Raw genomic sequence first — 25,923 nt, forward strand, 5'->3', positions numbered from 1 at the left:
TTTGCTACAATGCCTTTTCTGAAACGTTGTCTCCTTCTGCTGGAACACTGACTTCTTTCATTTAATGCCTGCAGACTATAAAAGAGAACCCAACCCAAAAAGTTTGGTTGATTAGTCTGTGGCATTCTGTTAAACTGTTGCTTATGGCGGTCTCTGTGAGCTTCTCAGCGACATTCAGCCAGCCAGGTATCCTGCCTGCAGTAGATGGAATGTGGCAATGGAACGCTGGCTGCGCGTGTCATAATAGGCTCTGAGCCTTTATATACCTGTGCACAGCAGCAGCCACCTTCAGTCTGCTGCTGGACAGCCAGCAGCAGCAGCAGCAGGAGAGGTATGTAATCAGGAGCCCTCCTGCTAAGGGTAGACAGCTGCTCGTTCCACCCCACCCCCCGCCTTAATTGGTTCTCCTCCCTTCCAACGGTGTTGAGGCGGGTGGGAACAGCAGGGGGTGAAGGTGCTGTGTTTAAAGAGGTGGAGTTATGCAGATCTAAAACGCGTGGATTGCAGCAGCAGCAAGCCGAAAAGTGCAGGCATGTAAGGGATCTAGAGGTTGACAACATGTCTTCTTAACGGGAGTCCAGGAGCTCATCTCCACAAATGGACTTTTCAGGATCCTTGGGTGGCTCCGTAGTTTGAAACCAATTCTGGTTATCGCTTCTCGGCCTTTTGGCTAAGATCAAGTGTAGTATCTGTTCTTATCAGTTTAATATCTGATACGTCCCCTATCTGGGGACCATATATTAAATGGATTTTTAGAACAGGGAGATGGAAAAAGAGCTTGCTCTGTCCACTCCACGCATTGACCTGGTATTGCAGTATCTCCAGGACCGGTGCACCCCTTCTTTAATGCAGTTTCTAAAATCAGAAAGAATTGAATTCAATGTTTTTTGTTCATTTTGCTTGTTTGTCGGATTTTGGGATGGACTCTTTGGCTTTGCTTTTCTTCTCCTCATTGGATTTTTCATGTTCAAAGTTGCAGAAGCCAGATTACAAGCTCATTTTGGTTCAACTTCAGCAACTGTGCATTGCATTGCCATGTAATGTGATGCAATGCTATCTTTCTAGCTCTCCCTTTTTACTTCCTTTTGGATAAACAGACATATTAGGCAAGCATTTTGGAGCTTTCACCTAAATAACTACAGGTGGTGAGATAAGCTGCACAATATAATTGACCTTTCAGTATATTGTTGCACACACACCATCTATTTAGCAAATGCCCTTGTTATCAACAGCGGCCTTTTAAACTCACCTGAGCTAACAGGTATGTGCGCTGGTTACTCTGCTGCGCTTAAAATTTCTTTTTTGGTTTGCTACAATGCCTTTTCTGAAACGTTGTCTCCTTCTGCTGGAACACTGACTTCTTTCATTTAATGCCTGCAGACTATAAAAGAGAACCCAACCCAAAAAGTTTGGTTGATTAGTCTGTGGCATTCTGTTAAACTGTTGCTTATGGCGGTCTCTGTGAGCTTCTCAGCGACATTCAGCCAGCCAGGTATCCTGCCTGCAGTAGATGGAATGTGGCAATGGAACGCTGGCTGCGCGTGTCATAATAGGCTCTGAGCCTTTATATACCTGTGCACAGCAGCAGCCACCTTCAGTCTGCTGCTGGACAGCCAGCAGCAGCAGCAGCAGGAGAGGTATGTAATCAGGAGCCCTCCTGCTAAGGGTAGACAGCTGCTCGTTCCACCCCACCCCCCGCCTTAATTGGTTCTCCTCCCTTCCAACGGTGTTGAGGCGGGTGGGAACAGCAGGGGGTGAAGGTGCTGTGTTTAAAGAGGTGGAGTTATGCAGATCTAAAACGCGTGGATTGCAGCAGCAGCAAGCCGAAAAGTGCAGGCATGTAAGGGATCTAGAGGTTGACAACATGTCTTCTTAACGGGAGTCCAGGAGCTCATCTCCACAAATGGACTTTTCAGGATCCTTGGGTGGCTCCGTAGTTTGAAACCAATTCTGGTTATCGCTTCTCGGCCTTTTGGCTAAGATCAAGTGTAGTATCTGTTCTTATCAGTTTAATATCTGATACGTCCCCATCTGGGGACCATATATTAAATGGATTTTTAGAACAGGGAGATGGAAAAAGAGCTTGCTCTGTCCACTCCACGCATTGACCTGGTATTGCAGTATCTCCAGGACCGGTGCACCCCTTCTTTAATGCAGTTTCTAAAATCAGAAAGAATTGAATTCAATGTTTTTTGTTCATTTTGCTTGTTTGTCGGATTTTGGTATGGACTCTTTGGCTTTGCTTTTCTTCTCCTCATTGGATTTTTCATGTTCAAAGTTGCAGAAGCCAGATTACAAGCTCATTTTGGTTCAACTTCAGCAACTGTGCATTGCATTGCCATGTAATGTGATGCAATGCTATCTTTCTAGCTCTCCCTTTTTACTTCCTTTTGGATAAACAGACATATTAGGCAAGCATTTTGGAGCTTTCACCTAAATAACTACAGGTGGTGAGATAAGCTGCACAATATAATTGACCTTTCAGTATATTGTTGCACACACACCATCTATTTAGCAAATGCCCTTGTTATCAACAGCAGCCTTTTAAACTCACCTGAGCTAACAGGTATGTGCGCTGGTTACTCTGCTGCGCTTAAAATTTCTTTTTTGGTTTGCTACAATGCCTTTTCTGAAACGTTGTCTCCTTCTGCTGGAACACTGACTTCTTTCATTTAATGCCTGCAGACTATAAAAGAGAACCCAACCCAAAAAGTTTGGTTGATTAGTCTGTGGCATTCTGTTAAACTGTTGCTTATGGCGGTCTCTGTGAGCTTCTCAGCGACATTCAGCCAGCCAGGTATCCTGCCTGCAGTAGATGGAATGTGGCAATGGAACGCTGGCTGCGCGTGTCATAATAGGCTCTGAGCCTTTATATACCTGTGCACAGCAGCAGCCACCTTCAGTCTGCTGCTGGACAGCCAGCAGCAGCAGCAGCAGGAGAGGTATGTAATCAGGAGCCCTCCTGCTAAGGGTAGACAGCTGCTCGTTCCACCCCACCCCCCGCCTTAATTGGTTCTCCTCCCTTCCAACGGTGTTGAGGCGGGTGGGAACAGCAGGGGGTGAAGGTGCTGTGTTTAAAGAGGTGGAGTTATGCAGATCTAAAACGCGTGGATTGCAGCAGCAGCAAGCCGAAAAGTGCAGGCATGTAAGGGATCTAGAGGTTGACAACATGTCTTCTTAACGGGAGTCCAGGAGCTCATCTCCACAAATGGACTTTTCAGGATCCTTGGGTGGCTCCGTAGTTTGAAACCAATTCTGGTTATCGCTTCTCGGCCTTTTGGCTAAGATCAAGTGTAGTATCTGTTCTTATCAGTTTAATATCTGATACGTCCCCTATCTGGGGACCATATATTAAATGGATTTTTAGAACAGGGAGATGGAAAAAGAGCTTGCTCTGTCCACTCCACGCATTGACCTGGTATTGCAGTATCTCCAGGACCGGTGCACCCCTTCTTTAATGCAGTTTCTAAAATCAGAAAGAATTGAATTCAATGTTTTTTGTTCATTTTGCTTGTTTGTCGGATTTTGGGATGGACTCTTTGGCTTTGCTTTTCTTCTCCTCATTGGATTTTTCATGTTCAAAGTTGCAGAAGCCAGATTACAAGCTCATTTTGGTTCAACTTCAGCAACTGTGCATTGCATTGCCATGTAATGTGATGCAATGCTATCTTTCTAGCTCTCCCTTTTTACTTCCTTTTGGATAAACAGACATATTAGGCAAGCATTTTGGAGCTTTCACCTAAATAACTACAGGTGGTGAGATAAGCTGCACAATATAATTGACCTTTCAGTATATTGTTGCACACACACCATCTATTTAGCAAATGCCCTTGTTATCAACAGCAGCCTTTTAAACTCACCTGAGCTAACAGGTATGTGCGCTGGTTACTCTGCTGCGCTTAAAATTTCTTTTTTGGTTTGCTACAATGCCTTTTCTGAAACGTTGTCTCCTTCTGCTGGAACACTGACTTCTTTCATTTAATGCCTGCAGACTATAAAAGAGAACCCAACCCAAAAAGTTTGGTTGATTAGTCTGTGGCATTCTGTTAAACTGTTGCTTATGGCGGTCTCTGTGAGCTTCTCAGCGACATTCAGCCAGCCAGGTATCCTGCCTGCAGTAGATGGAATGTGGCAATGGAACGCTGGCTGCGCGTGTCATAATAGGCTCTGAGCCTTTATATACCTGTGCACAGCAGCAGCCACCTTCAGTCTGCTGCTGGACAGCCAGCAGCAGCAGCAGCAGCAGGAGAGGTATGTAATCAGGAGCCCTCCTGCTAAGGGTAGACAGCTGCTCGTTCCACCCCACCCCCCGCCTTAATTGGTTCTCCTCCCTTCCAACGGTGTTGAGGCGGGTGGGAACAGCAGGGGGTGAAGGTGCTGTGTTTAAAGAGGTGGAGTTATGCAGATCTAAAACGCGTGGATTGCAGCAGCAGCAAGCCGAAAAGTGCAGGCATGTAAGGGATCTAGAGGTTGACAACATGTCTTCTTAACGGGAGTCCAGGAGCTCATCTCCACAAATGGACTTTTCAGGATCCTTGGGTGGCTCCGTAGTTTGAAACCAATTCTGGTTATCGCTTCTCGGCCTTTTGGCTAAGATCAAGTGTAGTATCTGTTCTTATCAGTTTAATATCTGATACGTCCCCTATCTGGGGACCATATATTAAATGGATTTTTAGAACAGGGAGATGGAAAAAGAGCTTGCTCTGTCCACTCCACGCATTGACCTGGTATTGCAGTATCTCCAGGACCGGTGCACCCCTTCTTTAATGCAGTTTCTAAAATCAGAAAGAATTGAATTCAATGTTTTTTGTTCATTTTGCTTGTTTGTCGGATTTTGGGATGGACTCTTTGGCTTTGCTTTTCTTCTCCTCATTGGATTTTTCATGTTCAAAGTTGCAGAAGCCAGATTACAAGCTCATTTTGGTTCAACTTCAGCAACTGTGCATTGCATTGCCATGTAATGTGATGCAATGCTATCTTTCTAGCTCTCCCTTTTTACTTCCTTTTGGATAAACAGACATATTAGGCAAGCATTTTGGAGCTTTCACCTAAATAACTACAGGTGGTGAGATAAGCTGCACAATATAATTGACCTTTCAGTATATTGTTGCACACACACCATCTATTTAGCAAATGCCCTTGTTATCAACAGCAGCCTTTTAAACTCACCTGAGCTAACAGGTATGTGCGCTGGTTACTCTGCTGCGCTTAAAATTTCTTTTTTGGTTTGCTACAATGCCTTTTCTGAAACGTTGTCTCCTTCTGCTGGAACACTGACTTCTTTCATTTAATGCCTGCAGACTATAAAAGAGAACCCAACCCAAAAAGTTTGGTTGATTAGTCTGTGGCATTCTGTTAAACTGTTGCTTATGGCGGTCTCTGTGAGCTTCTCAGCGACATTCAGCCAGCCAGGTATCCTGCCTGCAGTAGATGGAATGTGGCAATGGAACGCTGGCTGCGCGTGTCATAATAGGCTCTGAGCCTTTATATACCTGTGCACAGCAGCAGCCACCTTCAGTCTGCTGCTGGACAGCCAGCAGCAGCAGCAGCAGCAGGAGAGGTATGTAATCAGGAGCCCTCCTGCTAAGGGTAGACAGCTGCTTGTTCCACCCCACCCCCCGCCTTAATTGGTTCTCCTCCCTTCCAACGGTGTTGAGGCGGGTGGGAACAGCAGGGGGTGAAGGTGCTGTGTTTAAAGAGGTGGAGTTATGCAGATCTAAAACGCGTGGATTGCAGCAGCAGCAAGCCGAAAAGTGCAGGCATGTAAGGGATCTAGAGGTTGACAACATGTCTTCTTAACGGGAGTCCAGGAGCTCATCTCCACAAATGGACTTTTCAGGATCCTTGGGTGGCTCCGTAGTTTGAAACCAATTCTGGTTATCGCTTCTCGGCCTTTTGGCTAAGATCAAGTGTAGTATCTGTTCTTATCAGTTTAATATCTGATACGTCCCCTATCTGGGGACCATATATTAAATGGATTTTTAGAACAGGGAGATGGAAAAAGAGCTTGCTCTGTCCACTCCACGCATTGACCTGGTATTGCAGTATCTCCAGGACCGGTGCACCCCTTCTTTAATGCAGTTTCTAAAATCAGAAAGAATTAAATTCAATGTTTTTTGTTCATTTTGCTTGTTTGTCGGATTTTGGGATGGACTCTTTGGCTTTGCTTTTCTTCTCCTCATTGGATTTTTCATGTTCAAAGTTGCAGAAGCCAGATTACAAGCTCATTTTGGTTCAACTTCAGCAACTGTGCATTGCATTGCCATGTAATGTGATGCAATGCTATCTTTCTAGCTCTCCCTTTTTACTTCCTTTTGGATAAACAGACATATTAGGCAAGCATTTTGGAGCTTTCACCTAAATAACTACAGGTGGTGAGATAAGCTGCACAATATAATTGACCTTTCAGTATATTGTTGCACACACACCATCTATTTAGCAAATGCCCTTGTTATCAACAGCAGCCTTTTAAACTCACCTGAGCTAACAGGTATGTGCGCTGGTTACTCTGCTGCGCTTAAAATTTCTTTTTTGGTTTGCTACAATGCCTTTTCTGAAACGTTGTCTCCTTCTGCTGGAACACTGACTTCTTTCATTTAATGCCTGCAGACTATAAAAGAGAACCCAACCCAAAAAGTTTGGTTGATTAGTCTGTGGCATTCTGTTAAACTGTTGCTTATGGCGGTCTCTGTGAGCTTCTCAGCGACATTCAGCCAGCCAGGTATCCTGCCTGCAGTAGATGGAATGTGGCAATGGAACGCTGGCTGCGCGTGTCATAATAGGCTCTGAGCCTTTATATACCTGTGCACAGCAGCAGCCACCTTCAGTCTGCTGCTGGACAGCCAGCAGCAGCAGCAGCAGGAGAGGTATGTAATCAGGAGCCCTCCTGCTAAGGGTAGACAGCTGCTCGTTCCACCCCACCCCCCGCCTTAATTGGTTCTCCTCCCTTCCAACGGTGTTGAGGCGGGTGGGAACAGCAGGGGGTGAAGGTGCTGTGTTTAAAGAGGTGGAGTTATGCAGATCTAAAACGCGTGGATTGCAGCAGCAGCAAGCCGAAAAGTGCAGGCATGTAAGGGATCTAGAGGTTGACAACATGTCTTCTTAACGGGAGTCCAGGAGCTCATCTCCACAAATGGACTTTTCAGGATCCTTGGGTGGCTCCGTAGTTTGAAACCAATTCTGGTTATCGCTTCTCGGCCTTTTGGCTAAGATCAAGTGTAGTATCTTTCGAAAAGGCGGTTTTGGATGTTGGCCGCCCTAGTAGATTGATACATTATGCACACTGGGGTTTAGGCGCTTGTTAGTACGCCAGGTGGCTAATATAGTCATCTGGTGGAAAGCATGGCCCCCCAGGATCGACGCCATTGGGCCGGGGAAGATCGAAAGCCCGAAGTGTGAAGTGCCCCAGGAGTGGTGACCCTGGGGTGCCTTAACTCACTGGGATTGGGAACCCCACTTGAGTTTATGGCACATTTGCACAAGCACTTCAAATTTTCTTTCTTCGCACACACCCTTATTCCGGGCCTTCTGGCCTTAGGATGGGGAATTTTTCAATTCCCGGTCGAAGGTTCGGGCAGTATTATACTGTGAAACCTTCACTATTTATTTAATTTCTTTGTCACTGTGTGTCCACTTATTCACGTGTGTCACGTCCTACTAGGATTTTGTCGGGATGCGGTTCCCTTACGGGTTCCTCTCTTGGCAGGTCTAGGGGGGGAGTGTGTGGCCATCAGGTTCCGCTCCCCCCTGAACCCCCCTGGCTCTCCTCTTTTGGGAGGAGAGCGTTGTTGGCTCCCCTCTTCCGGGAGGGGAGCACAGTCTTTGGCTCCCAGTGCCTTGCTCGGGTGAGAACTCGGGCAGGTGCTGGGGGTAAGATTGGGTCGCCTCTGGCTTCGGCTGGAGGTGGCTTTTTGTCCCTGTTCCTCGCTGTGGCCTTTTGGCTCGGAGGGACGGGGAATGGTTTGGGGGACCCTTCTCCTTTTGGAGAGGGTTTCAAGAAGACCAGCATCCTAGTGCACTTTTTTTGTGGCACTTGTCACTTTTTTAAGCGCACTCGGGTTTTGTACACGAATTCGGGCTTTCGATAAAAAAAAAAAAATCTGTTCTTATCAGTTTAATATCTGATACGTCCCCTATCTGGGGACCATATATTAAATGGATTTTTAGAACAGGGAGATGGAAAAAGAGCTTGCTCTGTCCACTCCACGCATTGACCTGGTATTGCAGTATCTCCAGGACCGGTGCACCCCTTCTTTAATGCAGTTTCTAAAATCAGAAAGAATTGAATTCAATGTTTTTTGTTCATTTTGCTTGTTTGTCGGATTTTGGGATGGACTCTTTGGCTTTGCTTTTCTTCTCCTCATTGGATTTTTCATGTTCAAAGTTGCAGAAGCCAGATTACAAGCTCATTTTGGTTCAACTTCAGCAACTGTGCATTGCATTGCCATGTAATGTGATGCAATGCTATCTTTCTAGCTCTCCCTTTTTACTTCCTTTTGGATAAACAGACATATTAGGCAAGCATTTTGGAGCTTTCACCTAAATAACTACAGGTGGTGAGATAAGCTGCACAATATAATTGACCTTTCAGTATATTGTTGCACACACACCAGCTATTTAGCAAATGCCCTTGTTATCAACAGCAGCCTTTTAAACTCACCTGGGATAACAGGTATGTGCTCTGGTTACTCTGCTGCGCTTAAAATTTCTTTTTTGGTTTGCTACAATGCCTTTTCTGAAACGTTGTCTCCTTCTGCTGGAAAACTGACTTCTTTCATTTAATGCCTGCAGACTATAAAAGAGAACCCAACCCAAAAAGTTTGGTTGATTAGTCTGTGGCATTCTGTTAAACTGTTGCTTATGGCGGTCTCTGTGAGCTTCTCAGCGACATTCAGCCAGCCAGGTATCCTGCCTGCAGTAGATGGAATGTGGCAATGGAACGCTGGCTGCGCGTGTCATAATAGGCTCTGAGCCTTTATATACCTGTGCACAGCAGCAGCCACCTTCAGTCTGCTGCTGGACAGCCAGCAGCAGCAGCAGCAGGAGAGGTATGTAATCAGGAGCCCTCCTGCTAAGGGTAGACAGCTGCTCGTTCCACCCCACCCCCCGCCTTAATTGGTTCTCCTCCCTTCCAACGGTGTTGAGGCGGGTGGGAACAGCAGGGGGTGAAGGTGCTGTGTTTAAAGAGGTGGAGTTATGCAGATCTAAAACGCGTGGATTGCAGCAGCAGCAAGCCGAAAAGTGCAGGCATGTAAGGGATCTAGAGGTTGACAACATGTCTTCTTAACGGGAGTCCAGGAGCTCATCTCCACAAATGGACTTTTCAGGATCCTTGGGTGGCTCCGTAGTTTGAAACCAATTCTGGTTATCGCTTCTCGGCCTTTTGGCTAAGATCAAGTGTAGTATCTGTTCTTATCAGTTTAATATCTGATACGTCCCCTATCTGGGGACCATATATTAAATGGATTTTTAGAACAGGGAGATGGAAAAAGAGCTTGCTCTGTCCACTCCACGCATTGACCTGGTATTGCAGTATCTCCAGGACCGGTGCACCCCTTCTTTAATGCAGTTTCTAAAATCAGAAAGAATTAAATTCAATGTTTTTTGTTCATTTTGCTTGTTTGTCGGATTTTGGGATGGACTCTTTGGCTTTGCTTTTCTTCTCCTCATTGGATTTTTCATGTTCAAAGTTGCAGAAGCCAGATTACAAGCTCATTTTGGTTCAACTTCAGCAACTGTGCATTGCATTGCCATGTAATGTGATGCAATGCTATCTTTCTAGCTCTCCCTTTTTACTTCCTTTTGGATAAACAGACATATTAGGCAAGCATTTTGGAGCTTTCACCTAAATAACTACAGGTGGTGAGATAAGCTGCACAATATAATTGACCTTTCAGTATATTGTTGCACACACACCATCTATTTAGCAAATGCCCTTGTTATCAACAGCAGCCTTTTAAACTCACCTGAGCTAACAGGTATGTGCGCTGGTTACTCTGCTGCGCTTAAAATTTCTTTTTTGGTTTGCTACAATGCCTTTTCTGAAACGTTGTCTCCTTCTGCTGGAACACTGACTTCTTTCATTTAATGCCTGCAGACTATAAAAGAGAACCCAACCCAAAAAGTTTGGTTGATTAGTCTGTGGCATTCTGTTAAACTGTTGCTTATGGCGGTCTCTGTGAGCTTCTCAGCGACATTCAGCCAGCCAGGTATCCTGCCTGCAGTAGATGGAATGTGGCAATGGAACGCTGGCTGCGCGTGTCATAATAGGCTCTGAGCCTTTATATACCTGTGCACAGCAGCAGCCACCTTCAGTCTGCTGCTGGACAGCCAGCAGCAGCAGCAGCAGGAGAGGTATGTAATCAGGAGCCCTCCTGCTAAGGGTAGACAGCTGCTCGTTCCACCCCACCCCCCGCCTTAATTGGTTCTCCTCCCTTCCAACGGTGTTGAGGCGGGTGGGAACAGCAGGGGGTGAAGGTGCTGTGTTTAAAGAGGTGGAGTTATGCAGATCTAAAACGCGTGGATTGCAGCAGCAGCAAGCCGAAAAGTGCAGGCATGTAAGGGATCTAGAGGTTGACAACATGTCTTCTTAACGGGAGTCCAGGAGCTCATCTCCACAAATGGACTTTTCAGGATCCTTGGGTGGCTCCGTAGTTTGAAACCAATTCTGGTTATCGCTTCTCGGCCTTTTGGCTAAGATCAAGTGTAGTATCTGTTCTTATCAGTTTAATATCTGATACGTCCCCTATCTGGGGACCATATATTAAATGGATTTTTAGAACAGGGAGATGGAAAAAGAGCTTGCTCTGTCCACTCCACGCATTGACCTGGTATTGCAGTATCTCCAGGACCGGTGCACCCCTTCTTTAATGCAGTTTCTAAAATCAGAAAGAATTGAATTCAATGTTTTTTGTTCATTTTGCTTGTTTGTCGGATTTTGGGATGGACTCTTTGGCTTTGCTTTTCTTCTCCTCATTGGATTTTTCATGTTCAAAGTTGCAGAAGCCAGATTACAAGCTCATTTTGGTTCAACTTCAGCAACTGTGCATTGCATTGCCATGTAATGTGATGCAATGCTATCTTTCTAGCTCTCCCTTTTTACTTCCTTTTGGATAAACAGACATATTAGGCAAGCATTTTGGAGCTTTCACCTAAATAACTACAGGTGGTGAGATAAGCTGCACAATATAATTGACCTTTCAGTATATTGTTGCACACACACCAGCTATTTAGCAAATGTCCTTGTTATCAACAGCAGCCTTTTAAACTCACCTGGGATAACAGGTATGTGCGCTGGTTACTCTGCTGCGCTTAAAATTTCTTTTTTGGTTTGCTACAATGCCTTTTCTGAAACGTTGTCTCCTTCTGCTGGAACACTGACTTCTTTCATTTAATGCCTGCAGACTATAAAAGAGAACCCAACCCAAAAAGTTTGGTTGATTAGTCTGTGGCATTCTGTTAAACTGTTGCTTATGGCGGTCTCTGTGAGCTTCTCAGCGACATTCAGCCAGCCAGGTATCCTGCCTGCAGTAGATGGAATGTGGCAATGGAACGCTGGCTGCGCGTGTCATAATAGGCTCTGAGCCTTTATATACCTGTGCACAGCAGCAGCCACCTTCAGTCTGCTGCTGGACAGCCAGCAGCAGCAGCAGCAGGAGAGGTATGTAATCAGGAGCCCTCCTGCTAAGGGTAGACAGCTGCTCGTTCCACCCCACCCCCCGCCTTAATTGGTTCTCCTCCCTTCCAACGGTGTTGAGGCGGGTGGGAACAGCAGGGGGTGAAGGTGCTGTGTTTAAAGAGGTGGAGTTATGCAGATCTAAAACGCGTGGATTGCAGCAGCAGCAAGCCGAAAAGTGCAGGCATGTAAGGGATCTAGAGGTTGACAACATGTCTTCTTAACGGGAGTCCAGGAGCTCATCTCCACAAATGGACTTTTCAGGATCCTTGGGTGGCTCCGTAGTTTGAAACCAATTCTGGTTATCGCTTCTCGGCCTTTTGGCTAAGATCAAGTGTAGTATCTGTTCTTATCAGTTTAATATCTGATACGTCCCCTATCTGGGGACCATATATTAAATGGATTTTTAGAACAGGGAGATGGAAAAAGAGCTTGCTCTGTCCACTCCACGCATTGACCTGGTATTGCAGTATCTCCAGGACCGGTGCACCCCTTCTTTAATGCAGTTTCTAAAATCAGAAAGAATTAAATTCAATGTTTTTTGTTCATTTTGCTTGTTTGTCGGATTTTGGGATGGACTCTTTGGCTTTGCTTTTCTTCTCCTCATTGGATTTTTCATGTTCAAAGTTGCAGAAGCCAGATTACAAGCTCATTTTGGTTCAACTTCAGCAACTGTGCATTGCATTGCCATGTAATGTGATGCAATGCTATCTTTCTAGCTCTCCCTTTTTACTTCCTTTTGGATAAACAGACATATTAGGCAAGCATTTTGGAGCTTTCACCTAAATAACTACAGGTGGTGAGATAAGCTGCACAATATAATTGACCTTTCAGTATATTGTTGCACACACACCATCTATTTAGCAAATGCCCTTGTTATCAACAGCAGCCTTTTAAACTCACCTGAGCTAACAGGTATGTGCGCTGGTTACTCTGCTGCGCTTAAAATTTCTTTTTTGGTTTGCTACAATGCCTTTTCTGAAACGTTGTCTCCTTCTGCTGGAACACTGACTTCTTTCATTTAATGCCTGCAGACTATAAAAGAGAACCCAACCCAAAAAGTTTGGTTGATTAGTCTGTGGCATTCTGTTAAACTGTTGCTTATGGCGGTCTCTGTGAGCTTCTCAGCGACATTCAGCCAGCCAGGTATCCTGCCTGCAGTAGATGGAATGTGGCAATGGAACGCTGGCTGCGCGTGTCATAATAGGCTCTGAGCCTTTATATACCTGTGCACAGCAGCAGCCACCTTCAGTCTGCTGCTGGACAGCCAGCAGCAGCAGCAGCAGGAGAGGTATGTAATCAGGAGCCCTCCTGCTAAGGGTAGACAGCTGCTCGTTCCACCCCACCCCCCGCCTTAATTGGTTCTCCTCCCTTCCAACGGTGTTGAGGCGGGTGGGAACAGCAGGGGGTGAAGGTGCTGTGTTTAAAGAGGTGGAGTTATGCAGATCTAAAACGCGTGGATTGCAGCAGCAGCAAGCCGAAAAGTGCAGGCATGTAAGGGATCTAGAGGTTGACAACATGTCTTCTTAACGGGAGTCCAGGAGCTCATCTCCACAAATGGACTTTTCAGGATCCTTGGGTGGCTCCGTAGTTTGAAACCAATTCTGGTTATCGCTTCTCGGCCTTTTGGCTAAGATCAAGTGTAGTATCTGTTCTTATCAGTTTAATATCTGATACGTCCCCTATCTGGGGACCATATATTAAATGGATTTTTAGAACAGGGAGATGGAAAAAGAGCTTGCTCTGTCCACTCCACGCATTGACCTGGTATTGCAGTATCTCCAGGACCGGTGCACCCCTTCTTTAATGCAGTTTCTAAAGTCAGAAAGAATTGAATTCAATGTTTTTTGTTCATTTTGCTTGTTTGTCGGATTTTGGGATGGACTCTTTGGCTTTGCTTTTCTTCTCCTCATTGGATTTTTCATGTTCAAAGTTGCAGAAGCCAGATTACAAGCTCATTTTGGTTCAACTTCAGCAACTGTGCATTGCATTGCCATGTAATGTGATGCAATGCTATCTTTCTAGCTCTCCCTTTTTACTTCCTTTTGGATAAACAGACATATTAGGCAAGCATTTTGGAGCTTTCACCTAAATAACTACAGGTGGTGAGATAAGCTGCACAATATAATTGACCTTTCAGTATATTGTTGCACACACACCATCTATTTAGCAAATGCCCTTGTTATCAACAGCAGCCTTTTAAACTCACCTGAGCTAACAGGTATGTGCGCTGGTTACTCTGCTGCGCTTAAAATTTCTTTTTTGGTTTGCTACAATGCCTTTTCTGAAACGTTGTCTCCTTCTGCTGGAACACTGACTTCTTTCATTTAATGCCTGCAGACTATAAAAGAGAACCCAACCCAAAAAGTTTGGTTGATTAGTCTGTGGCATTCTGTTAAACTGTTGCTTATGGCGGTCTCTGTGAGCTTCTCAGCGACATTCAGCCAGCCAGGTATCCTGCCTGCAGTAGATGGAATGTGGCAATGGAACGCTGGCTGCGCGTGTCATAATAGGCTCTGAGCCTTTATATACCTGTGCACAGCAGCAGCCACCTTCAGTCTGCTGCTGGACAGCCAGCAGCAGCAGCAGCAGGAGAGGTATGTAATCAGGAGCCCTCCTGCTAAGGGTAGACAGCTGCTCGTTCCACCCCACCCCCCGCCTTAATTGGTTCTCCTCCCTTCCAACGGTGTTGAGGCGGGTGGGAACAGCAGGGGGTGAAGGTGCTGTGTTTAAAGAGGTGGAGTTATGCAGATCTAAAACGCGTGGATTGCAGCAGCAGCAAGCCGAAAAGTGCAGGCATGTAAGGGATCTAGAGGTTGACAACATGTCTTCTTAACGGGAGTCCAGGAGCTCATCTCCACAAATGGACTTTTCAGGATCCTTGGGTGGCTCCGTAGTTTGAAACCAATTCTGGTTATCGCTTCTCGGCCTTTTGGCTAAGATCAAGTGTAGTATCTGTTCTTATCAGTTTAATATCTGATACGTCCCCTATCTGGGGACCATATATTAAATGGATTTTTGGAACAGGGAGATGGAAAAAGAGCTTGCTCTGTCCACTCCACGCATTGACCTGGTATTGCAGTATCTCCAGGACCGGTGCACCCCTTCTTTAATGCAGTTTCTAAAATCAGAAAGAATTGAATTCAATGTTTTTTGTTCATTTTGCTTGTTTGTCGGATTTTGGGATGGACTCTTTGGCTTTGCTTTTCTTCTCCTCATTGGATTTTTCATGTTCAAAGTTGCAGAAGCCAGATTACAAGCTCATTTTGGTTCAACTTCAGCAACTGTGCATTGCATTGCCATGTAATGTGATGCAATGCTATCTTTCTAGCTCTCCCTTTTTACTTCCTTTTGGATAAACAGACATATTAGGCAAGCATTTTGGAGCTTTCACCTAAATAACTACAGGTGGTGAGATAAGCTGCACAATATAATTGACCTTTCAGTATATTGTTGCACACACACCATCTATTTAGCAAATGCCCTTGTTATCAACAGCAGCCTTTTAAACTCACCTGAGCTAACAGGTATGTGCGCTGGTTACTCTGCTGCGCTTAAAATTTCTTTTTTGGTTTGCTACAATGCCTTTTCTGAAACGTTGTCTCCTTCTGCTGGAACACTGACTTCTTTCATTTAATGCCTGCAGACTATAAAAGAGAACCCAACCCAAAAAGTTTGGTTGATTAGTCTGTGGCATTCTGTTAAACTGTTGCTTATGGCGGTCTCTGTGAGCTTCTCAGCGACATTCAGCCAGCCAGGTATCCTGCCTGCAGTAGATGGAATGTGGCAATGGAACGCTGGCTGCGCGTGTCATAATAGGCTCTGAGCCTTTATATACCTGTGCACAGCAGCAGCCACCTTCAGTCTGCTGCTGGACAGCCAGCAGCAGCAGCAGCAGGAGAGGTATGTAATCAGGAGCCCTCCTGCTAAGGGTAGACAGCTGCTCGTTCCACCCCACCCCCCGCCTTAATTGGTTCTCCTCCCTTCCAACGGTGTTGAGGCGGGTGGGAACAGCAGGGGGTGAAGGTGCTGTGTTTAAAGAGGTGGAGTTATGCAGATCTAAAACGCGTGGATTGCAGCAGCAGCAAGCCGAAAAGTGCAGGCATGTAAGGGATCTAGAGGTTGACAACATGTCTTCTTAACGGGAGTCCAGGAGCTCATCTCCACAAATGGACTTTTCAGGATCCTTGGGTGGCTCCGTAGTTTGAAACCAATTCTGGTTATCGCTTCTCGGCCTTTTGGCTAAGATCAAGTGTAGTATCTGTTCTTATCAGTTTAATATCTGATACGTCCCCTATCTGGGGACCATATATTAAATGGATTTTTAGAACAGGGAGATGGAAAAAGAGCTTGCTCTGTCCACTCCACGCATTGACCTGGTATTGCAGTATCTCCAGGACCGGTGCACCCCTTCTTTAATGCAGTTTCTAAAATCAGAAAGAATTGAATTCAATGTTTTTTGTTCATTTTGCTTGTTTGTCGGATTTTGGGATGGACTCTTTGGCTTTGCTTTTCTTCTCCTCATTGGATTTTTCATGTTCAAAGTTGCAGAAGCCAGATTACAAGCTCATTTTGGTTCAACTTCAGCAACTGTGCATTGCATTGCCATGTAATGTGATGCAATGCTATCTTTCTAGCTCTCCCTTTTTACTTCCTTTTGGATAAACAGACATATTAGGCAAGCATTTTGGAGCTTTCACCTAAATAACTACAGGTGGTGAGATAAGCTGCACAATATAATTGACCTTTCAGTATATTGTTGCACACACACCATCTATTTAGCAAATGCCCTTGTTATCAACAGCAGCCTTTTAAACTCACCTGAGCTAACAGGTATGTGCGCTGGTTACTCTGCTGCGCTTAAAATTTCTTTTTTGGTTTGCTACAATGCCTTTTCTGAAACGTTGTCTCCTTCTGCTGGAACACTGACTTCTTTCATTTAATGCCTGCAGACTATAAAAGAGAACCCAACCCAAAAAGTTTGGTTGATTAGTCTGTGGCATTCTGTTAAACTGTTGCTTATGGCGGTCTCTGTGAGCTTCTCAGCGACATTCAGCCAGCCAGGTATCCTGCCTGCAGTAGATGGAATGTGGCAATGGAACGCTGGCTGCGCGTGTCATAATAGGCTCTGAGCCTTTATATACCTGTGCACAGCAGCAGCCACCTTCAGTCTGCTGCTGGACAGCCAGCAGCAGCAGCAGCAGGAGAGGTATGTAATCAGGAGCCCTCCTGCTAAGGGTAGATAGCTGCTCGTTCCACCCCACCCCCCGCCTTAATTGGTTCTCCTCCCTTCCAACGGTGTTGAGGCGGGTGGGAACAGCAGGGGGTGAAGGTGCTGTGTTTAAAGAGGTGGAGTTATGCAGATCTAAAACGCGTGGATTGCAGCAGCAGCAAGCCGAAAAGTGCAGGCATGTAAGGGATCTAGAGGTTGACAACATGTCTTCTTAACGGGAGTCCAGGAGCTCATCTCCACAAATGGACTTTTCAGGATCCTTGGGTGGCTCCGTAGTTTGAAACCAATTCTGGTTATCGCTTCTCGGCCTTTTGGCTAAGATCAAGTGTAGTATCTGTTCTTATCAGTTTAATATCTGATACGTCCCCTATCTGGGGACCATATATTAAATGGATTTTTAGAACAGGGAGATGGAAAAAGAGCTTGCTCTGTCCACTCCACGCATTGACCTGGTATTGCAGTATCTCCAGGACCGGTGCACCCCTTCTTTAATGCAGTTTCTAAAATCAGAAAGAATTGAATTCAATGTTTTTTGTTCATTTTGCTTGTTTGTCGGATTTTGGGATGGACTCTTTGGCTTTGCTTTTCTTCTCCTCATTGGATTTTTCATGTTCAAAGTTGCAGAAGCCAGATTACAAGCTCATTTTGGTTCAACTTCAGCAACTGTGCATTGCATTGCCATGTAATGTGATGCAATGCTATCTTTCTAGCTCTCCCTTTTTACTTCCTTTTGGATAAACAGACATATTAGGCAAGCATTTTGGAGCTTTCACCTAAATAACTACAGGTGGTGAGATAAGCTGCACAATATAATTGACCTTTCAGTATATTGTTGCACACACACCATCTATTTAGCAAATGCCCTTGTTATCAACAGCAGCCTTTTAAACTCACCTGAGCTAACAGGTATGTGCGCTGGTTACTCTGCTGCGCTTAAAATTTCTTTTTTGGTTTGCTACAATGCCTTTTCTGAAACGTTGTCTCCTTCTGCTGGAACACTGACTTCTTTCATTTAATGCCTGCAGACTATAAAAGAGAACCCAACCCAAAAAGTTTGGTTGATTAGTCTGTGGCATTCTGTTAAACTGTTGCTTATGGCGGTCTCTGTGAGCTTCTCAGCGACATTCAGCCAGCCAGGTATCCTGCCTGCAGTAGATGGAATGTGGCAATGGAACGCTGGCTGCGCGTGTCATAATAGGCTCTGAGCCTTTATATACCTGTGCACAGCAGCAGCCACCTTCAGTCTGCTGCTGGACAGCCAGCAGCAGCAGCAGCAGGAGAGGTATGTAATCAGGAGCCCTCCTGCTAAGGGTAGACAGCTGCTCGTTCCACCCCACCCCCCGCCTTAATTGGTTCTCCTCCCTTCCAACGGTGTTGAGGCGGGTGGGAACAGCAGGGGGTGAAGGTGCTGTGTTTAAAGAGGTGGAGTTATGCAGATCTAAAACGCGTGGATTGCAGCAGCAGCAAGCCGAAAAGTGCAGGCATGTAAGGGATCTAGAGGTTGACAACATGTCTTCTTAACGGGAGTCCAGGAGCTCATCTCCACAAATGGACTTTTCAGGATCCTTGGGTGGCTCCGTAGTTTGAAACCAATTCTGGTTATCGCTTCTCGGCCTTTTGGCTAAGATCAAGTGTAGTATCTTTTGAAAAGGCAGTTTTGTCCTTGGGCTGCCCTAGTAAATTGATGCATATTACACACTGGTTTGGTGCACTTGTTAGTACGCCAGGTGGCTCATAGAGTTATCTGATGGAAAACATGGCCCTCCAGGATCGAAGTCACTAGGCTGGGTAAGTGTGAGGGCTTTGGAGCAATGTGCCCCAGGAGTAGGCGCCCTGGTGGGAGTCCAAGCTTACTGGGACTGGGAACCCCAGAAAGACTTGGCTTCGTTGCACGCCGCACCTTTGCCAATCATACTTTCTGAGCAACCCCCCCTATTCCTGGCCTCCGGGCTAGGAAGGCGAATTTTTATAAACCCGGTCGGAGGTCCGGTCAGCTTTGGGCTGAGAAACCAACACAGGCTCCAGCTCCACTAGGGTGGCAGCCTAGATGGAAGCTGGGAGCACGAAAACGGCTCTTCTCCGGCTTCGGCTAGGGAGAGCATCGGAGATCCCTGACCCTCGCTGTGGCCTTCTGGCTCGGAGGGATGGGGATGGTTTATTGGGGACCCTCTCCTCCGGGAAGGGTCCACATGAATCCTCGCCTCGTGCGCTGTTTTGGTGTGACTTCGGTCACATTTTTCAGTGCCTTGGATGCAGCTTCAATCAAAAAATCTGTTCTTATCAGTTTAAAATCTGATACGTCCCCTATCTGGGGACCATATATTAAATGGATTTTTAGAACAGGGAGATGGAAAAAGAGCTTGCTCTGTCCACTCCACGCATTGACCTGGTATTGCAGTATCTCCAGGACCGGTGCACCCCTTCTTTAATGCAGTTTCTAAAATCAGAAAGAATTGAATTCAATGTTTTTTGTTCATTTTGCTTGTTTGTCGGATTTTGGGATGGACTCTTTGGCTTTGCTTTTCTTCTCCTCATTGGATTTTTCATGTTCAAAGTTGCAGAAGCCAGATTACAAGCTCATTTTGGTTCAACTTCAGCAACTGTGCATTGCATTGCCATGTAATGTGATGCAATGCTATCTTTCTAGCTCTCCCTTTTTACTTCCTTTTGGATAAACAGACATATTAGGCAAGCATTTTGGAGCTTTCACCTAAATAACTACAGGTGGTGAGATAAGCTGCACAATATAATTGACCTTTCAGTATATTGTTGCACACACACCATCTATTTAGCAAATGCCCTTGTTATCAACAGCAGCCTTTTAAACTCACCTGAGCTAACAGGTATGTGCGCTGGTTACTCTGCTGCGCTTAAAATTTCTTTTTTGGTTTGCTACAATGCCTTTTCTGAAACGTTGTCTCCTTCTGCTGGAACACTGACTTCTTTCATTTAATGCCTGCAGACTATAAAAGAGAACCCAACCCAAAAAGTTTGGTTGATTAGTCTGTGGCATTCTGTTAAACTGTTGCTTATGGCGGTCTCTGTGAGCTTCTCAGCGACATTCAGCCAGCCAGGTATCCTGCCTGCAGTAGATGGAATGTGGCAATGGAACGCTGGCTGCGCGTGTCATAATAGGCTCTGAGCCTTTATATACCTGTGCACAGCAGCAGCCACCTTCAGTCTGCTGCTGGACAGCCAGCAGCAGCAGCAGCAGGAGAGGTATGTAATCAGGAGCCCTCCTGCTAAGGGTAGACAGCTGCTCGTTCCACCCCACCCCCCGCCTTAATTGGTTCTCCTCCTTTCCAACGGTGTTGAGGCGGGTGGGAACAGCAGGGGGTGAAGGTGCTGTGTTTAAAGAGGTGGAGTTATGCAGATCTAAAACGCGTGGATTGCAGCAGCAGCAAGCCGAAAAGTGCAGGCATGTAAGGGATCTAGAGGTTGACAACATGTCTTCTTAACGGGAGTCCAGGAGCTCATCTCCACAAATGGACTTTTCAGGATCCTTGGGTGGCTCCGTAGTTTGAAACCAATTCTGGTTATCGCTTCTCGGCCTTTTGGCTAAGATCAAGTGTAGTATCTGTTCTTATCAGTTTAATATCTGATACGTCCCCTATCTGGGGACCATATATTAAATGGATTTTTAGAACAGGGAGATGGAAAAAGAGCTTGCTCTGTCCACTCCACGCATTGACCTGGTATTGCAGTATCTCCAGGACCGGTGCACCCCTTCTTTAATGCAGTTTCTAAAATCAGAAAGAATTGAATTCAATGTTTTTTGTTCATTTTGCTTGTTTGTCGGATTTTGGGATGGACTCTTTGGCTTTGCTTTTCTTCTCCTCATTGGATTTTTCATGTTCAAAGTTGCAGAAGCCAGATTACAAGCTCATTTTGGTTCAACTTCAGCAACTGTGCATTGCATTGCCATGTAATGTGATGCAATGCTATCTTTCTAGCTCTCCCTTTTTACTTCCTTTTGGATAAACAGACATATTAGGCAAGCATTTTGGAGCTTTCACCTAAATAACTACAGGTGGTGAGATAAGCTGCACAATATAATTGACCTTTCAGTATATTGTTGCACACACACCATCTATTTAGCAAATGCCCTTGTTATCAACAGCAGCCTTTTAAACTCACCTGAGCTAACAGGTATGTGCGCTGGTTACTCTGCTGCGCTTAAAATTTCTTTTTTGGTTTGCTACAATGCCTTTTCTGAAACGTTGTCTCCTTCTGCTGGAACACTGACTTCTTTCATTTAATGCCTGCAGACTATAAAAGAGAACCCAACCCAAAAAGTTTGGTTGATTAGTCTGTGGCATTCTGTTAAACTGTTGCTTATGGCGGTCTCTGTGAGCTTCTCAGCGACATTCAGCCAGCCAGGTATCCTGCCTGCAGTAGATGGAATGTGGCAATGGAACGCTGGCTGCGCGTGTCATAATAGGCTCTGAGCCTTTATATACCTGTGCACAGCAGCAGCCACCTTCAGTCTGCTGCTGGACAGCCAGCAGCAGCAGCAGCAGGAGAGGTATGTAATCAGGAGCCCTCCTGCTAAGGGTAGACAGCTGCTCGTTCCACCCCACCCCCCGCCTTAATTGGTTCTCCTCCCTTCCAACGGTGTTGAGGCGGGTGGGAACAGCAGGGGTTGAAGGTGTTGTGTTTAAAGAGGTGGAGTTATGCAGATCTAAAACGCGTGGATTGCAGCAGCAGCAAGCCGAAAAGTGCAGGCATGTAAGGGATCTAGAGGTTGACAACATGTCTTCTTAACGGGAGTCCAGGAGCTCATCTCCACAAATGGACTTTTCAGGATCCTTGGGTGGCTCCGTAGTTTGAAACCAATTCTGGTTATCGCTTCTCGGCCTTTTGGCTAAGATCAAGTGTAGTATCTGTTCTTATCAGTTTAATATCTGATACGTCCCCTATCTGGGGACCATATATTAAATGGATTTTTAGAACAGGGAGATGGAAAAAGAGCTTGCTCTGTCCACTCCACGCATTGACCTGGTATTGCAGTATCTCCAGGACCGGTGCACCCCTTCTTTAATGCAGTTTCTAAAATCAGAAAGAATTGAATTCAATGTTTTTTGTTCATTTTGCTTGTTTGTCGGATTTTGGGATGGACTCTTTGGCTTTGCTTTTCTTCTCCTCATTGGATTTTTCATGTTCAAAGTTGCAGAAGCCAGATTACAAGCTCATTTTGGTTCAACTTCAGCAACTGTGCATTGCATTGCCATGTAATGTGATGCAATGCTATCTTTCTAGCTCTCCCTTTTTACTTCCTTTTGGATAAACAGACATATTAGGCAAGCATTTTGGAGCTTTCACCTAAATAACTACAGGTGGTGAGATAAGCTGCACAATATAATTGACCTTTCAGTATATTGTTGCACACACACCATCTATTTAGCAAATGCCCTTGTTATCAACAGCAGCCTTTTAAACTCACCTGAGCTAACAGGTATGTGCGCTGGTTACTCTGCTGCGCTTAAAATTTCTTTTTTGGTTTGCTACAATGCCTTTTCTGAAACGTTGTCTCCTTCTGCTGGAACACTGACTTCTTTCATTTAATGCCTGCAGACTATAAAAGAGAACCCAACCCAAAAAGTTTGGTTGATTAGTCTGTGGCATTCTGTTAAACTGTTGCTTATGGCGGTCTCTGTGAGCTTCTCAGCGACATTCAGCCAGCCAGGTATCCTGCCTGCAGTAGATGGAATGTGGCAATGGAACGCTGGCTGCGCGTGTCATAATAGGCTCTGAGCCTTTATATACCTGTGCACAGCAGCAGCCACCTTCAGTCTGCTGCTGGACAGCCAGCAGCAGCAGCAGCAGGAGAGGTATGTAATCAGGAGCCCTCCTGCTAAGGGTAGACAGCTGCTCGTTCCACCCCACCCCCCGCCTTAATTGGTTCTCCTCCCTTCCAACGGTGTTGAGGCGGGTGGGAACAGCAGGGGGTGAAGGTGCTGTGTTTAAAGAGGTGGAGTTATGCAGATCTAAAACGCGTGGATTGCAGCAGCAGCAAGCCGAAAAGTGCAGGCATGTAAGGGATCTAGAGGTTGACAACATGTCTTCTTAACGGGAGTCCAGGAGCTCATCTCCACAAATGGACTTTTCAGGATCCTTGGGTGGCTCCGTAGTTTGAAACCAATTCTGGTTATCGCTTCTCGGCCTTTTGGCTAAGATCAAGTGCAGTGATCTAGCGGCTGCTGCCTTGGTCTTGGCTGAGAGGTGCTCGGGGTACCCGGCTCCTTGGCCTGGGGGGATCGCTCTGTTTTTCAGCAGGGCTTCACCTCCCTGCTGCTATTAGGGAGTCGGATTAGTCCCCGGGCAACGGGAGGCGATCATCTACCTGGCACTTCGGTGTTGAAGGTTTCTATTGAGAAGAGGAGAACCTGTTTGTGAAGAAGATATCTGCAGCATCACATGAAGGAGAGGAAGATCATGTGCCTGAATTCGCTAAGGTGCAGAATTCTATTCGTTTGGTTGTTCAGGAGAACTTTCGAGGTCAAAAGGATTTTAGGTATGTGATGAGTCAAGTTCTTGTGGATCTTTTTGGTTTGAAGACAGAAGAAGTGTTGGCGATAATGGACTACCCCAGGAGGGGTGTTTATGATATAGTTTTTGTTGACAAAGTTTTTTTTGAAGGATATCTAAGGAAAATGACTGCAAGCCAGGATAAAAGAATGGAGGGGATAAGTGTAATGCCACACTTCCCCGTTAGAGATAAATGGATCATTGTTAAAATGTACTCTCCATTGGTGGACGAAGAGGATGTTCTTACATTTTTGGAGTTTTTTTGTTTGTCAGTAACACCAAAAGGGAAGATTTATAATGAATTTGGTTTTTGGACTTCGAAGTGGAAATTTTTGGTCCGTTTCAAAGAAGATGAGCAGGGGACTGTGTTGCTTCCCCCAGCTAGGTTTAAGTTGGGTAATATAAATGGTGATATTTTTTTCAGTGGTATACCCACTTTTTGTCGAGTTTGTCGTCAATACGGGCATGGAAAGGAAAATTGTTCGGGTGGTGTATGTGGTTTTTGCAAAAAAGGTGATCATGAGTCAAAGGATTGTAAAGATCGGAGGAAGTGCAACTTGTGTCAGGAAGATACGCATGTTTTTAAGAATTGCCCAAAGAGGAAAAGAAATAAAGAGAAGGAGGTAGTGGTTAAAAAGGTTTTGGTAGAGAGAAAGGAGGAAAGTGTAGAAAAGGTGTTGGTGGTAAAGGGAAAAGAAAGCAAACCTGTAGGAGTGCAGAGGGAGATGGAGAAAACAAGAGTAGATTGGGGGGATAGGGTAGAGAGTGAAATGGGAGGTGTAAGTCAGGGAACTGGCCGTGGTAAGGTTAAAAAGCAAGAAAAGAGAAAGGAACAGGAAGTGGAGGTGGCAATGGAAGAAAATATAGTTGTTTTTCAACAACCTATGTTTATAAAGAATGCAGAATATTTTAACCGGTTGTACCGTAAGTTGTATGATGAGAAACGTTTGGACTATCTTATAGAGAATGTTAGGAAAGAACTAATAAGAGATAAAAATGTTTTTTGTGTGAAATATAGAATACCAGATGGTGTATCGAAACAAGTTTTTTCAGCATCAAGGGTTGAAGATTTGTCCCTTAAGGTTCTGAGTTGGGTTGGGGTTCATGCTTTTGATAATGGTTACAAGTATTTTACTTGATGTTATTACTGTTGTTAATACAGTTATAATTTAATTTTTATTTTTTTGGTATCCATTCAGGTTCTGAAACATTTCTTTCTTTGTAAGTATTGTTGTATTTTTGTAATTTTTTTTTCTGACATTAAAAGTACCAAAACCTGATGATGATTTAAGTTGGAGTCCACGTCTTGTCTCCCTTTGGGGAGAAGAGGACTGTGGAGTGGACTTTAATTTTAACCTGAATAGGTTTTAAAAAAAAAAAAAAAAAAATCTGTTCTTATCAGTTTAATATCTGATACGTCCCCTATCTGGGGACCATATATTAAATGGATTTTTAGAACAGGGAGATGGAAAAAGAGCTTGCTCTGTCCACTCCACGCATTGACCTGGTATTGCAGTATCTCCAGGACCGGTGCACCCCTTCTTTAATGCAGTTTCTAAAATCAGAAAGAATTGAATTCAATGTTTTTTGTTCATTTTGCTTGTTTGTCGGATTTTGGGATGGACTCTTTGGCTTTGCTTTTCTTCTCCTCATTGGATTTTTCATGTTCAAAGTTGCAGAAGCCAGATTACAAGCTCATTTTGGTTCAACTTCAGCAACTGTGCATTGCATTGCCATGTAATGTGATGCAATGCTATCTTTCTAGCTCTCCCTTTTTACTTCCTTTTGGATAAACAGACATATTAGGCAAGCATTTTGGAGCTTTCACCTAAATAACTACAGGTGGTGAGATAAGCTGCACAATATAATTGACCTTTCAGTATATTGTTGCACACACACCATCTATTTAGCAAATGCCCTTGTTATCAACAGCAGCCTTTTAAACTCACCTGAGCTAACAGGTATGTGCGCTGGTTACTCTGCTGCGCTTAAAATTTCTTTTTTGGTTTGCTACAATGCCTTTTCTGAAACGTTGTCTCCTTCTGCTGGAACACTGACTTCTTTCATTTAATGCCTGCAGACTATAAAAGAGAACCCAACCCAAAAAGTTTGGTTGATTAGTCTGTGGCATTCTGTTAAACTGTTGCTTATGGCGGTCTCTGTGAGCTTCTCAGCGACATTCAGCCAGCCAGGTATCCTGCCTGCAGTAGATGGAATGTGGCAATGGAACGCTGGCTGCGCGTGTCATAATAGGCTCTGAGCCTTTATATACCTATGCACAGCAGCAGCCACCTTCAGTCTGCTGCTGGACAGCCAGCAGCAGCAGCAGCAGGAGAGGTATGTAATCAGGAGCCCTCCTGCTAAGGGTAGACAGCTGCTCGTTCCACCCCACCCCCCGCCTTAATTGGTTCTCCTCCCTTCCAACGGTGTTGAGGCGGGTGGGAACAGCAGGGGGTGAAGGTGCTGTGTTTAAAGAGGTGGAGTTATG

The 25,923-nt window shown here is 45.1% G+C and overlaps 16 non-coding genes and 3 pseudogenes across 16 annotated transcripts; all 19 read left to right on the plus strand.

Moving 5' to 3' along the window:
• The first annotated feature begins 650 nt into the window (after positions 1–650).
• LOC141183897 (U2 spliceosomal RNA) lies at positions 651–841 on the plus strand. Its single transcript, XR_012258706.1, has one exon. It is a non-coding gene; the product is annotated as a U2 spliceosomal RNA (small nuclear RNA).
• Positions 842–1,956: 1,115 nt separating this feature from the next.
• LOC141183185 (U2 spliceosomal RNA) lies at positions 1,957–2,146 on the plus strand. Its single transcript, XR_012258186.1, has one exon. It is a non-coding gene; the product is annotated as a U2 spliceosomal RNA (small nuclear RNA).
• Positions 2,147–3,261: 1,115 nt separating this feature from the next.
• LOC141183898 (U2 spliceosomal RNA) lies at positions 3,262–3,452 on the plus strand. The gene has a single exon (XR_012258707.1). It is a non-coding gene; the product is annotated as a U2 spliceosomal RNA (small nuclear RNA).
• A 1,118-nt stretch (positions 3,453–4,570) lies between these two features.
• LOC141183899 (U2 spliceosomal RNA) lies at positions 4,571–4,761 on the plus strand. The gene has a single exon (XR_012258708.1). It is a non-coding gene; the product is annotated as a U2 spliceosomal RNA (small nuclear RNA).
• A 1,118-nt stretch (positions 4,762–5,879) lies between these two features.
• LOC141183900 (U2 spliceosomal RNA) lies at positions 5,880–6,070 on the plus strand. Its single transcript, XR_012258709.1, has one exon. It is a non-coding gene; the product is annotated as a U2 spliceosomal RNA (small nuclear RNA).
• Positions 6,071–7,185: 1,115 nt separating this feature from the next.
• Positions 7,186–7,277, plus strand: LOC141183566 (U2 spliceosomal RNA; annotated as a pseudogene).
• Positions 7,278–8,066: 789 nt separating this feature from the next.
• On the plus strand, positions 8,067–8,251 carry LOC141183349 (U2 spliceosomal RNA). Its single transcript, XR_012258330.1, has one exon. It is a non-coding gene; the product is annotated as a U2 spliceosomal RNA (small nuclear RNA).
• Positions 8,252–9,366: 1,115 nt separating this feature from the next.
• Positions 9,367–9,557, plus strand: LOC141183901 (U2 spliceosomal RNA). Its single transcript, XR_012258710.1, has one exon. It is a non-coding gene; the product is annotated as a U2 spliceosomal RNA (small nuclear RNA).
• Positions 9,558–10,672: 1,115 nt separating this feature from the next.
• On the plus strand, positions 10,673–10,863 carry LOC141183902 (U2 spliceosomal RNA). The gene has a single exon (XR_012258711.1). It is a non-coding gene; the product is annotated as a U2 spliceosomal RNA (small nuclear RNA).
• A 1,115-nt stretch (positions 10,864–11,978) lies between these two features.
• On the plus strand, positions 11,979–12,169 carry LOC141183904 (U2 spliceosomal RNA). The gene has a single exon (XR_012258712.1). It is a non-coding gene; the product is annotated as a U2 spliceosomal RNA (small nuclear RNA).
• A 1,115-nt stretch (positions 12,170–13,284) lies between these two features.
• Positions 13,285–13,475, plus strand: LOC141183905 (U2 spliceosomal RNA). The gene has a single exon (XR_012258713.1). It is a non-coding gene; the product is annotated as a U2 spliceosomal RNA (small nuclear RNA).
• Positions 13,476–14,590: 1,115 nt separating this feature from the next.
• LOC141183587 (U2 spliceosomal RNA) lies at positions 14,591–14,781 on the plus strand. The gene has a single exon (XR_012258425.1). It is a non-coding gene; the product is annotated as a U2 spliceosomal RNA (small nuclear RNA).
• A 1,115-nt stretch (positions 14,782–15,896) lies between these two features.
• On the plus strand, positions 15,897–16,087 carry LOC141183907 (U2 spliceosomal RNA). Its single transcript, XR_012258715.1, has one exon. It is a non-coding gene; the product is annotated as a U2 spliceosomal RNA (small nuclear RNA).
• Positions 16,088–17,202: 1,115 nt separating this feature from the next.
• On the plus strand, positions 17,203–17,393 carry LOC141183908 (U2 spliceosomal RNA). Its single transcript, XR_012258716.1, has one exon. It is a non-coding gene; the product is annotated as a U2 spliceosomal RNA (small nuclear RNA).
• A 1,115-nt stretch (positions 17,394–18,508) lies between these two features.
• On the plus strand, positions 18,509–18,624 carry LOC141183510 (U2 spliceosomal RNA; annotated as a pseudogene).
• A 524-nt stretch (positions 18,625–19,148) lies between these two features.
• Positions 19,149–19,330, plus strand: LOC141183271 (U2 spliceosomal RNA). The gene has a single exon (XR_012258265.1). It is a non-coding gene; the product is annotated as a U2 spliceosomal RNA (small nuclear RNA).
• A 1,115-nt stretch (positions 19,331–20,445) lies between these two features.
• On the plus strand, positions 20,446–20,636 carry LOC141183909 (U2 spliceosomal RNA). The gene has a single exon (XR_012258717.1). It is a non-coding gene; the product is annotated as a U2 spliceosomal RNA (small nuclear RNA).
• Positions 20,637–21,751: 1,115 nt separating this feature from the next.
• LOC141183910 (U2 spliceosomal RNA) lies at positions 21,752–21,942 on the plus strand. Its single transcript, XR_012258718.1, has one exon. It is a non-coding gene; the product is annotated as a U2 spliceosomal RNA (small nuclear RNA).
• Positions 21,943–24,795: 2,853 nt separating this feature from the next.
• LOC141183302 (U2 spliceosomal RNA) lies at positions 24,796–24,976 on the plus strand (annotated as a pseudogene).
• The last annotated feature ends 947 nt before the right edge of the window (positions 24,977–25,923 follow it).

This window comes from Phyllobates terribilis, unplaced genomic scaffold (genome assembly GCF_046119375.1).
Source record: "Phyllobates terribilis strain yellow unplaced genomic scaffold, ASM4611937v1 Scaffold_38__1_contigs__length_12584779, whole genome shotgun sequence".
In the NCBI taxonomy this organism is placed as follows: Eukaryota; Metazoa; Chordata; class Amphibia; order Anura; family Dendrobatidae; genus Phyllobates; species Phyllobates terribilis.